Source organism: Athene cunicularia (assembly GCF_003259725.1).
Source record: "Athene cunicularia isolate RWA chromosome 11 unlocalized genomic scaffold, athCun1 chr11_part1, whole genome shotgun sequence".
NCBI classification, from domain to species: domain Eukaryota; kingdom Metazoa; phylum Chordata; class Aves; order Strigiformes; family Strigidae; genus Athene; species Athene cunicularia.
This window is the reverse complement of record NW_020799113.1, coordinates 12,493,260-12,509,163: the sequence shown is the minus strand read 5'-3', so window position 1 is coordinate 12,509,163 and position 15,904 is coordinate 12,493,260. Positions and strand designations below refer to the sequence as shown.

The following is a 15,904-nucleotide window of genomic DNA, read 5'->3' as shown; positions in this document are numbered from 1 at the left end:
AATGGTGTTTGTTTGAAATGATGAATCAACTGCTAGACTTAAGGATATTCTGATGCAGAAATATGTAGTAGAGAAAAATATTTTTTTAGGACATGTGAATTGGGTAGTGCCCATGAACCCATTCAGGGTTGGAGCTGGAGCTGTTTTGGGGAAGTGAAGACAATAGGGCTAATTTAACTTTAAGCAAGTGTGGTTTTTTTCTCCTTATTTACATATTCAGGCACAGCAAAGTCTCTCTCAATAGCCAGACCTTCCTCAGCTGGTATCTGTGTAAACTTCAGTATGGCCTTTGCTTATTTTACTCTTGCTTTCAGAGGCCCTGAACTAAAGCAACTACCCTCCTGATGAGTTTCTAGAAAGGAATGTAGGCAAAAATTTAGTCAGTGAATTCTAAAGCTGAAATCTTGAAAGTACCCTTAACCCTGCCTTGGACTCGGGGCCCTGCAAGAGCCTCCAAGTTGGTACCGCAAATTCTGGCCAGCAGAGCTCTCCCAGCACCTGAAATGATGTTTTTTTCTGCTGAAATATGCTTAAGGCTAGATGGATCTTGAGTACTTTGGCATGTAGCCCCATGTTAGCCTGCCCAATCCCCATAATATTAATAAGCTTTAACACCTATTTCTCCTATGGTGGAATAGTAACCTCCTGTGTGCTGGAAGCGCCAACCATATGCCAAGGAGATCAAGCCGTCAGTTTTGAGCATAGCACTGGGAGTAGCCCGTTGTGTCTAATTTACTCTGCTTGTGTACCTCTGGGAGAGCAGCTCAGCAGCAGCAGTGGTTGTGCTCTGCTGTTCCTGGGGTCCCTCTGTGAGATGAGTAACGTGGTGCGGACTAGTTCTGGCAGTTGCAGCAAATGAGGACTATGTTGTGACAGTTGATGGGAGACTCTGCTTGGGTATTGTACTCTTACTGATGCTGAAGGGCTGCAGGAACCAGGCCAAATCTTCAGAGGGAAAAACCAACTTGATGACGCTGGCTGAAATTTGCCACTGTGTTGACTGGCTGTTTCAGAGGGTATTCCTCCCTGTCTCAGGGGGTGCTCTCCCCTGACCCACCCTTTGGAGGCTGGGCCGCTGTCCCAGAAGGAGGGGTGCTTCCAGGAACTGTAACACAATGCTGTGCACCACAGCTGCCAGCTGGGCCTCATTTCTAAGCAGACCTGCTTGATGGGTCTTGCATGCTTTGAAGTCTTACCCTGGGTCTGGATGGAAACGAGGGAGCAAATGATTTGACGCAGTCTCCTGATTGGACATACGGTATGGTTACTGTCCTCCAGAAGAAATCCAAAATACATGTTGCTGTACAGGCACAAATCTGACTGTTCCCCTCATAAACTGTTCTTGTGGAAGGGATACAGTTTGCATGATTGTCATCAAAGGCAGTCTATATATTCATTTGTGGAAGCATGTCAGACACCATATGTCAGTAATGTGCCTTTGATATGTTGGTGTCTGAATTATTTTTTAACAGCTGAATGACATATGTTAAAATGTAAACAGCTGTTCTGTGTTTGTACTGTCTGTATTCCTTATTACTGTATTTTCTCTTGACTAAGGGTTTGATTCAAATTCAGGAAAAGTGTGGGATTCAGCCTATTTTTAAAGAAATGCAGTTTTTGTAGTATTTCGGCGTGTAGCCAGTGTGTATCTTTTCACAGAAAAAAACAATCCATGTAAGAGTGTAAATTGTTTTTTCCAGAAACTTTTCTGATGCAGTTAAAGAACTTGTAGTGTAATATATGACTTAATAAAGGAATGAAATAATACAATGTCTGTTAGGCTATTTATTATACATGGGTAAAACTGAAAACCGGTGTCACAACAAAGAGATTCAAAAGCAGTTATTGCAGCTGATCATTCAGACGAGCTACTGGAGCACCATTCAGGATGCTACAACCAGCACAGAAGGCACAGTTTGGTCAGAAGTAATGAACACTATCTTACTATTCCAGCAAAATGACAAGAGACATTACAAACCAGCTGGGAATACCTGGAGAGTCTAGAGATCAGTGTCTAATGCTCACGTGCAGGAGGTGCCTGAGGAGCACTGCAGAGTGAGCAGCCGTGGGACTCACCAGCGTGGTGGCAGGAAGAGGCTCTGGAAAGAAGCAACCACAGAGGCAAGTTGTGCACAAGCGGAGTTACAGGTACTTCCTCAGTAAATGCTTCAGCTGAGCAGATGATCTTGCTCTCATGAATGACCCTTGACTGCTGGTTTCTATTCTTTTGGTAAGAACTCACCTAGTTTAGCAACAAATAACAAACATCAGCTCTTGATGGGCTTGCAACAGTCTGGTCTTCATATGCTGTTTATATGGCCTGGCTCAGGCCTTAAAAACGAAAAAGCAAATATCCATCCCATATAAAGTATGAAAATTAAATCTGTCTGAATCTCAGAGCTTCATATTATTGTCACAGAACCGAAGCATTTCATAGCCACAGCTTAAACCAAACCAAACCATGAAAAGCTGAGTGATGTTGGAGCCACCAGCTAGTTAGTAAAAAAATGACCAAAGTAGCCCAAACTGCACCTTCTGCAATGGCAAAGCCGATGCAGGGGCAAGAGGCCAGGTAAGCCGAGGTGCCTCGGAATCAGTGCCATCTTGTGGCACTCCGGCATAGCGAAAACCCCCCGAGCGACAATAACTGCAAATGTCCTCAGAATCAACCACAGTTCAGAAAAACTGTGCGTGGTAAATGATACAAACCACAGTAAGGATATGTAAATTTGGCTGTAACTTCTGCAGTTGTGCATGGCGCGGCTCACAGCACCTGAATGATTAATGAGGCAAATGCCTACCAATTACGGATCGCTGAAGGTGCACAGTGAGTCGCATGTAATTATAAATCCTGGGAACAGATGGGAAATTCTGCAGCATCAGAAGCCTGCTCCTTATGAGGGGGGTCCTGCTCTGTGCGGGGCGCGGCCGGGGTGGCTGCGGTGCTCCCATCCGGACCCTGCCCTGGGCCCCGGCAGCCGCCGGAGCCTTGCACCCGGATTTCCCACGCTGCTGGCTGCAGGCAGGGCCGAGCTGTGCTTAAAACACCCAGATGAAACCCGGTGGAGCAGCACGAGCTTGCTTTTCCGAGTCGGGCTGCCTCTGCGTGCCTTCCCCAGGGTCGGGCACTTCACACCGCATCGCTCGTGCCTGGCACCGGCCTTAGCCCCGGCCCGCAGAGGCAGCTGCTATCGCTGGCTCGGTTTGAAGAAACAAACAAAAAAATCCCCCTAACACCTATCCTGCTCTCCCCAGACACCCAAATAGGTGGAAAACACCTGTAGCCTTCCTGTTAGCTTTTTATATATATATATATATATATATATATATATATACAAACCATAGAAAATATAAGTATACATATAAGATGATACACATATTTACCTGCTGTATAAAACAATATATATACTATAAACATATAAAACAAATAATGAAGTATTAATATTGAAATATAAGTAATATATGAATCCATATATATGTACCTGTGTGTATATGTATCTATATATAACAGGATGCTCTTTCCTAATAATGACTGCTGCGGTATCGGAAGAGGACACACATTGTTCCTATCAGTGTAACATTTATTGAATAAAAAGGAAGGAAATAATAATAGCAATTTGGCTGAGAGTGAGAAGAGATCGTTGAGACCCATTCCTAGTGAGGTGGTGGGCTAGCTGGTACACCGGGGAGACACGGCTTCCTTCCTGCATCCAGGGATGCTGACAGAAGCTAGACAGGCTCTCCCTGCTTGTAGGTAACACGATGGCTCACTAACACCTTTAATTCTTCCTTGCCTTATTACCTACTTTGAGGCTGTTAAAGCAACCTGGACTTTTCCCACAAAGGCTGTTTGGGAGTGATTATGGTTTAGTAACAAAGTTACAGTCTTCTGCTTTCTGCTGTCTCCAGTCAACTATTCAGAGATTTTTTTTTTTTCTTTCAGTGACCCTTAAATTCTTATAGTTTATAATTCTTGGATTAAAACCAGATTTATTTTTTTTTTTCCCAGGAAAATGCAATGTTATTTTTATTAAATCTTCTGAAAAGGAAATCACTGTCATACCACACACACATTCCACTCAAGGACTTGAGCCTTGATGCTCATCTAGTATAATTTAAGTACTTAAAACAATGGGCCTTTCTCAGAGATTATTGCTTTGCTGGACAGTCATTAGGTCCAATTGCCAAGTGCAGTTGTGGGTTTGCTTTAGGTTTATTGCAGGGCACTGAATCCTGTTATCATATAATCGCTCTTGTTTGAGGACAATAGAAATGCTACAATTTCAGACATCCAAAAATTTTAGTACATACAAAGAGTCAATAGTAAATTAGAAACTAATTTTTTCATGTTAATTTCATCATACTTAAAGGAAAAAAAGATAAAAGGTTCATTGTCCTGAACTATCACTGTGGTTTGTTACACACTGACTATTAGATTTGCTCCAGCTTGAACAAGGCAATTCTTAAGTTTTATTTTCCAAACTAGACAAACTGCTTTTATCTCATATTAGGGTAAGCTGCATCATTAAATGCAAAGTAATCTTAGAAATAGTTTGAAGCCAATACTAAAATTACAACATAATTGATTACAATTGCTTCTTCTCCTAAGAAGGATAAAAGCAAATAATATTTCTTTCAAGTGTCTTTAATTTTCAGTACTTTGTATAGACTTATGTCTGTTTGCTGAACTCTTACTGTAAATCTATAATTTAGCAAGTTCCTCTCTGTCATGCTAGAAATTAAATTCAGGTTTTATGACTAAGATTTTTTTCTCAATCATTTCCTGTCCCAGTAGCAAGTTTTGTTTTCTGACAGGCTTCATTTTGCTCTGGTTTTGCATATGAAAATTCCCCAGAAGCCATCTCAGAGTGGACGATACCAGCCTGGATTCCCACTGCTTTCTCTGGTGGGGGTGTGTTTAAGCATTATTTTGTTGCTCATTAGAGGGCCTGAGGTAGCTGCCGTGTGAGTGGGAAGGGACCTTCTTATGTAGTCATAAGGTACCCACATCCTTTTTCATCATGTAACAGGGCAATCATGCATCCTGCAACAATCTGGGAAGGAATGGAAGCAGAAAATACTGCAGCTACCATTGAGAGGTAAAATTTTAATACAGTTTGAGATTTGAATATCAGAGATACCCAGTGTTCTCAGTACTGTCTTTTCATTTTTAAAAATACAATATAGATGACAGTTCACCATTTCAAGAAGTTCAAAGGTTTTTCATTTTAGAGTTTGGGCTCTAGCTTTTGAAGAGATCTTCGTTTTGTAACATCTCAAATTATAAGGCAGTCAAAAATAACACTCTGGCTTTCCTAACGCAAATTTTTCTCCCATTTCCTCATCTTACAGAGCTGGTCACAAAAAGTCCTGTTTTGCCTATAGTATTCATTAGTGCATTATAGCTCCTTATATTAGACTAGGTTTTTCAAGTTAGCCCTTAGAGAGATTGCAATTCCACTTTGTAATGATTTTACTATTGGAAAAGTTCATCTAAAAAGATGCCTGGAAAACAGTGAAGGCACTAAGGGAATTCTTTTCTTCTTGAAGTATCTATCACTCCATGGTAGAAAATCAGAGGGATATGTTAAGCTTGCTATGTCCTCTGTCAATCTTTTGTTTGATTATTACATTATCAAGTTGCTTGCACTGTGAGAGATTAAAACAGATAGGTAAGTGCAAAGCATAGAGTTATAGAGCACTTTGAATATAAGTCAGACATCAAACTAGTTTTTGAAGTGCAGAACTACTGAGCTTTCGCTTTGTCACACAAGCAGATGTTGCTAGAGGCAAGGAGGAAAGGAGCGATGCATTTTTTTTTTTTTTTACTTGGCTGCTGAACCTTGCACTACCTGCAGAACCAGACTGTGTACAGCTACTGGTTAGATGCCTTTCAAACCTGTCTTCTGCCTCAGGGCTGTCAGATGTGTGGCTGCAGAGAGGGGACAGGCTTTCCTATCGTCCCTCTGTAACTTTTGGATGTGGTGCTCACTGCAGTAAGTAAATGGTTGGGCTGCTTTAGACTGGGGGAGAGCTTTATTAATTTAGGAGTCTGACAATATTATTCTTCCCTTTTGCTCTACTTTAAGGAGAGTTCTGCCCAGTATGGGAATGAACTACTAATGAGCAGAGATGAAATATCTCATCTAGAGAGGAAGACTTAATCCTGGATACAGTTACTCAAAATCATGGTGCAGGTTAATTTATCTGGAAAGATCTAAACAAAACTATTTGCCATACATATTTCTTTTTACTAACTGTGGCCTGCTATTTGTACGTTCTGGCTACCCTTTAATGTTGGTGGGGATTTGTCCACCGGGGAATCTTTGTCTGGTAACTTTCCTATCCCATTACCCGAATGTCCATTTATTCTGCAGAATCCAAGAAGCATCCAGTAAGTTACTCTCTGTACCCAATGACCTGGCTAGGGACCCTGGCTCTCCAGGTAATTACACTCATGACTCTCACTGTTCAAGTTAAAAAGTGCTTCACTCTCTTATTTACATCAACCTTTAAGTAAACCTACCTATACCTTTTTTAACAGATGTGAAAGTACTATAAAGGCTTGTGATACAAGGTGTCAGGGGTTTCAACAAGCATCAATAGAACTGCACCCATCCGCCTAAAACATAATAAGCTGTACATCATTCCCTACATATTTTCTTCTTCCTGGGCATGCATCATATATACCTCCACTGGTATATATGCAGATACCTCCACTGCTATTGTATATATCTCCTTATAATAGGGTGTCCAAAACACCATGCTGGAAAATCATCTTTGTGTATCTTACAGAGCAATGACGGTTTGAACTGGTGGAATATTGGGGGCACCAATATTCATCCATGCAGCTGCTTCAACCCCATGTTAGCATAGAACCTGTGTATCATGGAAGGAACGGACAGCAAGGTTAGCACTCGCAAAGGGAGGTGCGTTCTGGAGGGTGACCTAATGCAAATGCCACAGGTACAAAAGTAAGGCAGTTCATTTGGGAAAGTTCATTTGTAAACAGATCCTATACAAGACTGTAACTGTACAGAGATGCACCTCAGCAGAAACCCTCTCTGAAGAAATGTGGAGCATAGTATTTTCTACTTAACAATTGCCCATAGTCTCTTTTTAAGCACACTTGGATATGCCTACTTCCGAAACAACTGTGCTATCTTCTTAAGATTTTTTGTTTACAAATAAATAAATAAATATTGGACATTGGATTTGTACATAAAATTATTTTTCCTCCAAGTATGTACATGGTCATGCCTTTTCCTGTTATGTGTAATCATTAGTGACCCTGTGGTCAATTATTAACAACATCTCACAGAAATCACTGCTAGATAGAGAAACATGAAAATCTCAAGAAAGAAGGTATCTGACTTCTAGACAGAATGCCTGCCTAAGACTGAACCTCATTAGGGAGAAGTCCTCCAGGCAAACATCCTCTCATTATTTATTGTCATGGTTTACTGAAGAATCCTTAGTGTAATTCACAATTGTTTTTTAAATAAATCTCTCTGTATGGGAAATGTGATATTCCAGCATCTAAGCAGCAGGGTTAGCTGAAAACAGAACAAGACCAAAATTTCACATTTCAGGGACTCATAAACAGCTTAGAGCCTGACAGTAACGCAACAAGAAGCAAAAATATGACTGACAACATATGGCTGAAAAGTTAAGGTACCAGTGGTTGTACAACATAATAACGAAGCAGTAAGACTGCAAAGCAAAAGCAATTAGCAAAAAAGTGTTGGTAATGAAAAATTATTTACAGTGTGGAATTTCTCTATAGGAGAAGGATAGTGCTGTGTTCATTATTAACATTTAAGGCACGAAGGCCTTCATTTAAGGCTTTGCTTTCCATCTTTTGTCCTGGTTTCTAGAGGGTCAGGTGAGCCTAGGGTCTCAAATGTTTTGAGGCACTCTGTTGTCCTGGAACATTTTGGCTAAGTCTCCTAGAGCTCAGCTGCTCATCTGGAAAATAGGGCTACTAGAGATTCTCATAGGGGGTACTGTGAAGGAGAGGGTGCTAAAGACTGGGCATGATTTATGAAATGGTTTTACTACAAATCTTTTCAAGGGGATGAAAGTCTGAGGGATTTTCCTTACAAATCTTATTCCATCAAGGGGTTAACTAATGTTTATGCCTAAGGTGAAAAGTGCATGACCATGATTTCCATTTTTTATTGCACTAAACTGCTGAGACCTGTTAAAGAAGTCCAGAATACGTCAGAAATTTCCATCTCTGATTAGAACAGAGTGAAGTTCCCTCCAAGGAGAAAATCCTCTGGTGTGATCCATTTTTCTTCAGTAGTTAAAAATTCTTGGGCTGATTCAGCATCATGGCTGATGAGTTGGCCCCTGGAAGACCTTACCTTTGTTGCTCTTGAGATGGCTGGAGGGGCAGCACGATGGAAAGTTTCTCTCCTCGCCAGAGGACGCACACACAGGGCAGCGCTTGCCAGGGCAATGTCTCCTGAATCCCTCGCTTGGCTCAGTGCACTGCAGCTACTACTACCCATAAAAGATTCATTCTCTTAAATTTCATATTTATTACTTTGCATAACAAGGTTTCTTTACTAAGGTAAATACTATAGCCAAACAAATGTAAAGCTGATGAGGATAAAGAGCAAAATAACTGAAAAGGGCTTTTTTACTCAGGGTGGTGAAAGGGGATATTAATACAAACAGATTGCTTTTTTTAGTGTACTTATTATAGAGTCATGCCCACTCTTTGCTGAATGCATACCTATGAGACTCTGTGTGTGTGTGCAATAAAACCCTTAGTTTATTAAGCATTTTCTTCTATTCTGCTATGTCAGTCTAAATTTACTTTGAAGGCAGCAATGATGGAATTGTTCAATATATTGTGTGCAGAAGGTTATGACCTCTGCAATCAGCCCCTGAAACACCGCTGTCTTTTTCCTTCTGGGGCAGCTGAAATGAATTATAAGGTAGCCTCATAAACTCATAATGTGTTACTAAAGCTGAGGCCTCTGAATATTCAGTACTTGAGCATCTTCGTATTCTTTCTCATTTCCAAAATATTTACAATCTGTACAAGATACCAAAAATCAAAATTGAACATACTATTTTTCCTGAATATCTTGTTTTTAAAAAAGTCTCAGTCCTAAAGTAGCTCAAATGAGTGATGGCTTTGTGCTTGTAAAAAAAAAAAAAAGCCACTGATTTCTGCATCCATTTGTGTACTCTCTTTGAAGGAGACATCTTAAATTTGCCAGGGTATGATATAGCAGGGAGACACAGATACCTCTGCCTGAGTGCTGGACCATGCTGTGGAGGACACACCTCTACACTGAGGCACAGTCCTAACCTGCAGAGGTGAAATGCTTTTGATTCAAAAGGGGGACAAGGAATACTCTCAATGAAAATCTGGGACAAAAGTAACACCCCAAATACCTTCTACTGCATATGAAGATCCTCTGTTTGGAGGAAGACTGACCCAGCCAAATTGGAACACCTAGTGTAACTTCTGCATGTCCACACTAATTAAACCTTGTTTCTTCATTCTGTATAACATTTGCATCTAAAATTATATCAATGGCCATAACAATGATCTTTTCTTTTTGTCAACTCTCTACAGAAGCAGCTCTACCTCCTGTCTGTGTTGTTACTAGCAGAGTAGCTCCAAATAATCAATCATTTTTCTTCCACACACAACGAAGGCCTATACAGCATCGAGATTGCCCATAAAGTGGTAATCAACAAACTGAAAGTCATAGAATCACAGAATGGTTTGGGTTGGAAGGGACCTTAAAGATCCTCTAGTCCCACCCCCCTGCCCTGGGCAGGGACACCTTCCCCCAGCCCAGGCTGCCCAAAGCCCCGTCCAGCCTGGCCTTGAACCCTGCCAGGGAGGGGGCAGCCACAGCTGCTCTGGGAAACCTCTGCCAGTGTCTCGCCACCCTCACAGGGAAGAATTTCTTCCTTAGATCTAACCTAAATCTACCCTCTTTCCGGTTAAAACCGTTACCCCTCATCCTATCCTTGCACCCCCTGACCAAGAGTCCCTCCCCACCTTTCCTGCAGCCCCTTTCCGTACTGGGAGGCCGCTCTAAGGTCTCCCTGGAGCTTCTCTTCTCCAGGCTGAACACCCCCAACTCTCTCAGCCTGTCCTCACAGGGGGGTGCTCCAGCCCCTGAGCATCTTTGTGGCCTCCTCTGGACCCGCTCCAACAGGTCCATGTCCTTTCTCTGTTGGTGCTTCCAGAGCTGGAAACAGCACTGCAGGGGGGGTCTGATGAGAGTAGAGTAGAGGGGGGAGAATCCCCTCCCTCGCCCTGCTGCCCACACTGCTCTTGCTGCAGCCCAGGACACGGTTGGCTTTCTGGGCTGTGAGCACACATTGCTGCCTCACAGTCAGTTTTCCACCCACTCATACCCCCAGATCCTTCTCTGCAGGGCTGCTCTCAATCCACTCCTTGCCCAGCCTGGATTTGTGCTGGGGATTGCCCCGACCCACGTTCAGGACCTTGCACTTGGCCTTGTTGAACCCCATGAGGTTTGCACGGTCCCACCTCTCACTCCTGCCCAGGTCCCTCTGGATGGCACATCCCTTCCCTCCAGCCTCTGCACCACACAGCTTGGTGTCAGCAGCAAACTTGCTGAGGTGCTCTCAAATCCCACTGTCAAATTGATGAAGTTTATCATTGGTGGCCCTTATTTGATAAAGTATTTAAACGCCAAAGGTTTAATAAAGCTGCTGTAAATATTTGGTGCCCATGGGTGAACATGGTTCAGACCCCTGTGTTAACACCACAGGTCTCACTTACTTATGGAGCTTGAAAACATTCCCAGCAGGATCCTCTGAACACATGTAACTCACATAATGTTTTAAAAAATAAAACCTTATTTATTCATACCTTGAAGGTATAGGGCCTTGAGGAAAATGTGTTAACATGGTGGAAGGACTAAAAGCCCAAGTTAACCTCTCCGTGCTCAGGGAAGAGCGTGCTGTCACTGAGTTGGGAAAAGCCAGGCTGTCCCACTTGCAAAATGTTCTCTTTGTTCTCTACATGAATCAGTTTGTATCTGCTGATAACCCACTTCTTTCCAAGGGTTTCAGGTTTTAGGATTCCCTTTGATGCTAGACTCACTGCTGGGAACAGTAAACCACTCTAACTTTGATGGGGCTATAATTGTTCCCTATAGTCAGCTATTCTGTTGTTTCCTCTAAAACTCGTTATTTATGTCACCATTTCATTTTGGGTAGGTTTCCTCCTTCATCTTTTCTGATTTAAATCATGCCAGTCACAAAAGTTATAAATCAGATAGCCTGAGAGGCATGCAATATTTTAATATAAAATATACATAAATTCCTCATTCTCTGTAACGTGTGACTAAAATTATACCAATGACCACAACAATGATCTTTTCCTTTTGTCACCTCTCTCTGGCAGCAGCTCAGGCTTCTGTCTGTGCTGTGACTAGCAGGGTAGCAGCAGTGGCAGCCTCTGCCAGAGTCACGAGGGCACAGAAATGGCATGGCCCGGGGCTGAGGGGTGTCTTGGTCTGAATGCATGTTGGTGCCAACACTTCTGAAGGTTTCAGTCTGTCTGGAGCATTTAAGTGTTACATCAGGCAGCTTAGTCTAGTAATGGTAACCTAAGCTACAAGCAGCAGGGAGGTATTTGTGCTGTGCTTTGCTTAGAGGAGTGTTCAGAGCCTGTGACACTGTCTGACACTGACTGATTAAGATACAGGTACTGTGGTGCTGTCAGGAAAGAAGAAAGAGGACTCACAGTGCTATTGTTGCTCATGGATCTCCAGCAGAGCAGCAACCAGACACCAGTGCACAGCAGCATCGTGCTCTACCACCTTTTCTGAGAATTACTGCCTAGCCAACCCTAAAGTGATTAGGAACACACCATTTTTTTAACACAGCCTCTCCCTCCACACAGACTGTATATCATAGGTGATTGAATCCTTATGACTGTGGAGGGGATTGTGATAGGAAGAGATGAGGGAGATGTTAGAAGGACAAAAATATAATGACTCTTATCAGGAAACCATTAGGAGGGCTGCTGCTGCAGCAAACAAGACTAGGACCTAACAAAGAGAGAAACAGAGCTACCTTGTTATGCTGCAAATATAGACTAATCTTAATTATCTCCATGGCTTTTACTTGTCATCTTTAAAAAGCATGCATTCAGATTTATCTCCCGAACCCTATCTTCTGGGTGTCCCCAAAGCTCACGCTATTAGTAGAATGGTCTATAGTAGAATGGTGAAGAGTATTGCTTTGCCAGACAAGAGAAAATTGCCAGGCAGCCTAGGACTTGGGGCTAGAATTTGTTTTGTTTAATTCTTAGGTCTTTCCCCAGCACAAGATGTAGAGTGTCCCCATGTACTTTTTCATCCCATCTTTGCAAGGGGTGAAATAATCATTTCCCTTCTCTTTAAGGGTGATGCTGAAGCCCTCAAAAAGAGTAACATATGTCTACTCAGGGTGTCCAGACTTAGGGCGGCTCTTCAGCTCAGATTTGTCTGTGGCCTTCTCGAGTCACCTCTCCTCCTTACAGCCTATGCAGGCAGGGAAAAGAGTCTCAGCTGTCTTCAGAAATCTGAGATCTCTGCAGACCCATGATTCTTTTTCTCATTTGTGTACCAAACCAGGCATGTTTCTGCTGTCTGTGTGGTGCCAGAAATGTCCTTGTCCTCCATGAAGCAGAGACCAGAGCGAACTGGAAAGATTTTGCTCTTCCTTCCACTAGGGAGGAGGCACTTGGGCTTCCAGGAGCCTCTATTTGCTACCACAACTGGGCTGTTTTCATCTCTGCTTTCTTAATAAATATTTAGTGGGCAATTCACATTTTCCCTCCTGCTCTATCTAACAGAGCTGATTATTACTAGGGTCAGGTGGTTACATGAGCTAATTAATATTCACAGGCAGCAGTAGGAAATAAGTACAAACCCCATCTCCTCAGCTTTAATTACAATATCAGTGCTATCAAATTCCATGTGGATACACTTCTCACATCAGCTCCAAACAATTTCAGATGTGTATACTAACAGGCTCCACAACATCTTTAACTCATGATCTTCTGTCATTACAATATAATTACTCTAATGCATCTTCACTGTGCAACACCCGCCAAAACTAACAACTGTTGAGTATAGCATGTAATTATAGAATAGAGATGTTAATGTAAGCGTTCAGCTTACAGTGACTTGCAGTTTTTCTACCAGTCCCATTATTCAACATTTGTGGGCAACCTGACTCCCACCTGCTCCCCTTCCTTCTCTGTATTTACTTTATGAAACATTTATGTTATTAGCACTGAGAAACCCCAGGTGGCACTGAAATCCCAGTGGGAATCCAGCATAAGAGTCAAGTGGCAATAAATTGTCTCACCTTGGTTAGCTCTGGATATAGAAGAGGAATAGAAGGTGGTGAGTTAGGGAAAAGCAACTGTAGTTTGCACCTCGCTGAGGTATGGGTGAAGATCTGGGCCTTGTGTAGACATGGTAAAAGAGGTTAGGAGAGATTTGACAGAAAATGTGGTATTGTCTAATTAAGCTAGCAAATATGCCTTGATTAAGTGCTCATGGAGGTCGGACACAAAAGTCAGCTAGTTAGGGAGAACGTGGTAAGCTGCAAAGGGTCTTTGTGGCAATGAGAGATGCTTGTATTTCATAAGAGGTAAAGGATGAGCCAGTGGAATAACTTGTCAAGTGTCAAGCCATGAAGATGATTTAAGCCTCTCATTTCTACCACTGTAGAAAGGGAGGAACAAAGTACTCATTTTAAAGAGATAAAATGGGATGAATCTTCAGAACTACATAAGAATTGTCAGATGAGAACTAGCTGCAGGTGTAACTCACATTGCACCATACAATGTATTCCTGTGTCTCTGCAGAGATTTACAAAACCCTCTTAGTATATCTATTTAATCCTGTTACTTTTCTTAAATGACAATCATTTAAAACTGCATAATAGCATCTGTGTTTGGTACATTTGTCTTTCCATGTGATAACAGTCACTGTGATTAAGACATACATTATCAAGACCTGAAAAAGAGAGTTCTACAGGAATGACGTTACATTGTCACCTATCCAAGTTGTAATTGGTGTTTAACTGTAGCTCTGCAAGCAAACACAGAAAGACAAACAACGACGAGACCTCTGGTTTGACTGAAAGAGGCTAAGACCTCTGGTTTGTCTAAGAGAGGAAAAACCAGGAGAGATAATATATGAAGTTTTAGGGAAGAAGCATTCTTTCCCTGAAATGCAAAGGCCCTTCTTGAAACTGAGAGAGGTAAAACATGGGAGAAGTGCCGCTGTTTCTTGGAGCTGTGCTTCATCTCTGGGAAGTCATCTTTTGAATGGAAATGGAAATTAAGAGCTGCCAGGCTGATTTTTATCTCTATGTATTACCCGTCCAATTTATACTGTACATGTTTGCTAATGTTCTGTAATATCCCAGTTAACTCTGTTGTTTGCATATTAACTGTTTTGTGTCCCAGATGCTCACACAAGGATCATAAATATTTAATGAAAGATATAACGATCACTTTCAACAGTATAAACTATTCTTTTCCCAAATATCTCCCTCTGTTCTTGAAGAAGACACAAAAAATCCCTGAAGAACAACTTTTGAATGAGGTTTTTTTTTTTAGCATCAGCTGACAGGAACATGGAGGAAGCAGTTCCTGGGCCAAAGTACTTCCACAACAGTCACTTGGCATCTGAACCCAATGGGTTTACCTTTAGGGGTAGCTCCCAGGCTGATTCTAGCCATGGACAGATAGGGATAATGCAGCTTCAACTTTGCTAGAAGCTAGCACGTAATTCTGAGTGTTTGAATTCAGGATTTGGCTCTCTACTAGGGTTTCATGAATAAGAATAAGGGCAATACCTATTGTTCATACATGCAGTATGTATACTCCACACATGGAACTGGAGAAGGATTTTGCAAGGGGACAGGATCTGTGGTTTTACAGGTTGTCATCTCTAATTATTGGGAAGGCTCCCTGGTTCTGGAAAGTTCAGGATGTTCCAGAATGGAAAAGGAAAATATTGTTCTACTTTACCATGGCACTGGCACTGTCAGGTGATTCATAGGCTCTGGAGAACACAGACATTACCAGCTCAGCGCATCTATATACCAATCACCATTTGTCATATGTGAGTACTTCCCACAGTCCTAAAAAGGGATTTGTTTTGTGTATTATTTGTAGGAAATGTAACAAACTCCATACCGAACAGCAAAATAAAAACAGCACTTGATTGTTTTATTGAATATTTGCCTATTTACTTGGGAAAACTTCACTTCAGGATTTTTTTTTATACTGTCTAATAAAAGGACCCCCACAGCTGTCTTCTTTGTGGAGAAAAGCTGTCAACATCCAATATCATTTTCTGCACACTGAGTGAAGTACTTGAAAGTCCCAGTTCCATTTTAATATGAGATGCTCTCCCATTTGTATGCAGCTGGAGAGAGTAGTTTTATCCTCATTTAAAAAAGCCATATGATGGATTTCTTTCTTTAAAGAAATACTGTCTCAAACTTTGCTTTTTTCTCTCTTTCCCCCAGCATACACCTTTCCACTCTTGTTAAGCACCACTGTGCTCAAATCACTGCATAGTGTTGACATCTCACTCGTTATACATAGAATGATGCCAGCACCATTTCTTTTTTGATGTCCCTGTGCATGATCTACTGGAATAATTCCTAGATTAACTGTTTATTAATATGATTTTTGAAAAACCGTTGGTAGGGAAATTTCATCACACTGCCTTGAATAAGGCCTTCACTAATCTTTTCTGATTCTGGGAACTGCCAGCTTCTAATCCTATCCAAAGCCTTCTCCAGTCCTGATTCTGCAAACACTTTGCCACATAGGAGTAGTCCTACTACAGCCAGAAGGCTGATGTTGGGTATTGGATAG

At 41.8% G+C, this 15,904-nt stretch overlaps 1 long non-coding RNA gene across 2 annotated transcripts; it reads right to left on the bottom strand.

Annotated features, from left to right (window-relative positions):
- Positions 1-1,097: 1,097 nt before the first annotated feature.
- Positions 1,098-15,155, bottom strand: LOC113484436. Of its 2 annotated transcripts, XR_003399221.1 has the most exons (4): positions 15,047-15,155; positions 8,370-8,508; positions 2,077-2,331; positions 1,098-1,203 (listed from the first exon to the last, which is right to left on the bottom strand). It is a non-coding gene; the product is annotated as an uncharacterized LOC113484436 (long non-coding RNA). The 2 variants fall into 2 exon arrangements; XR_003399220.1 differs by lacking the exon at positions 1,098-1,203 and having other exon boundaries at positions 1,957-2,331.
- Between the last annotated feature and the right edge of the window lie 749 nt (positions 15,156-15,904).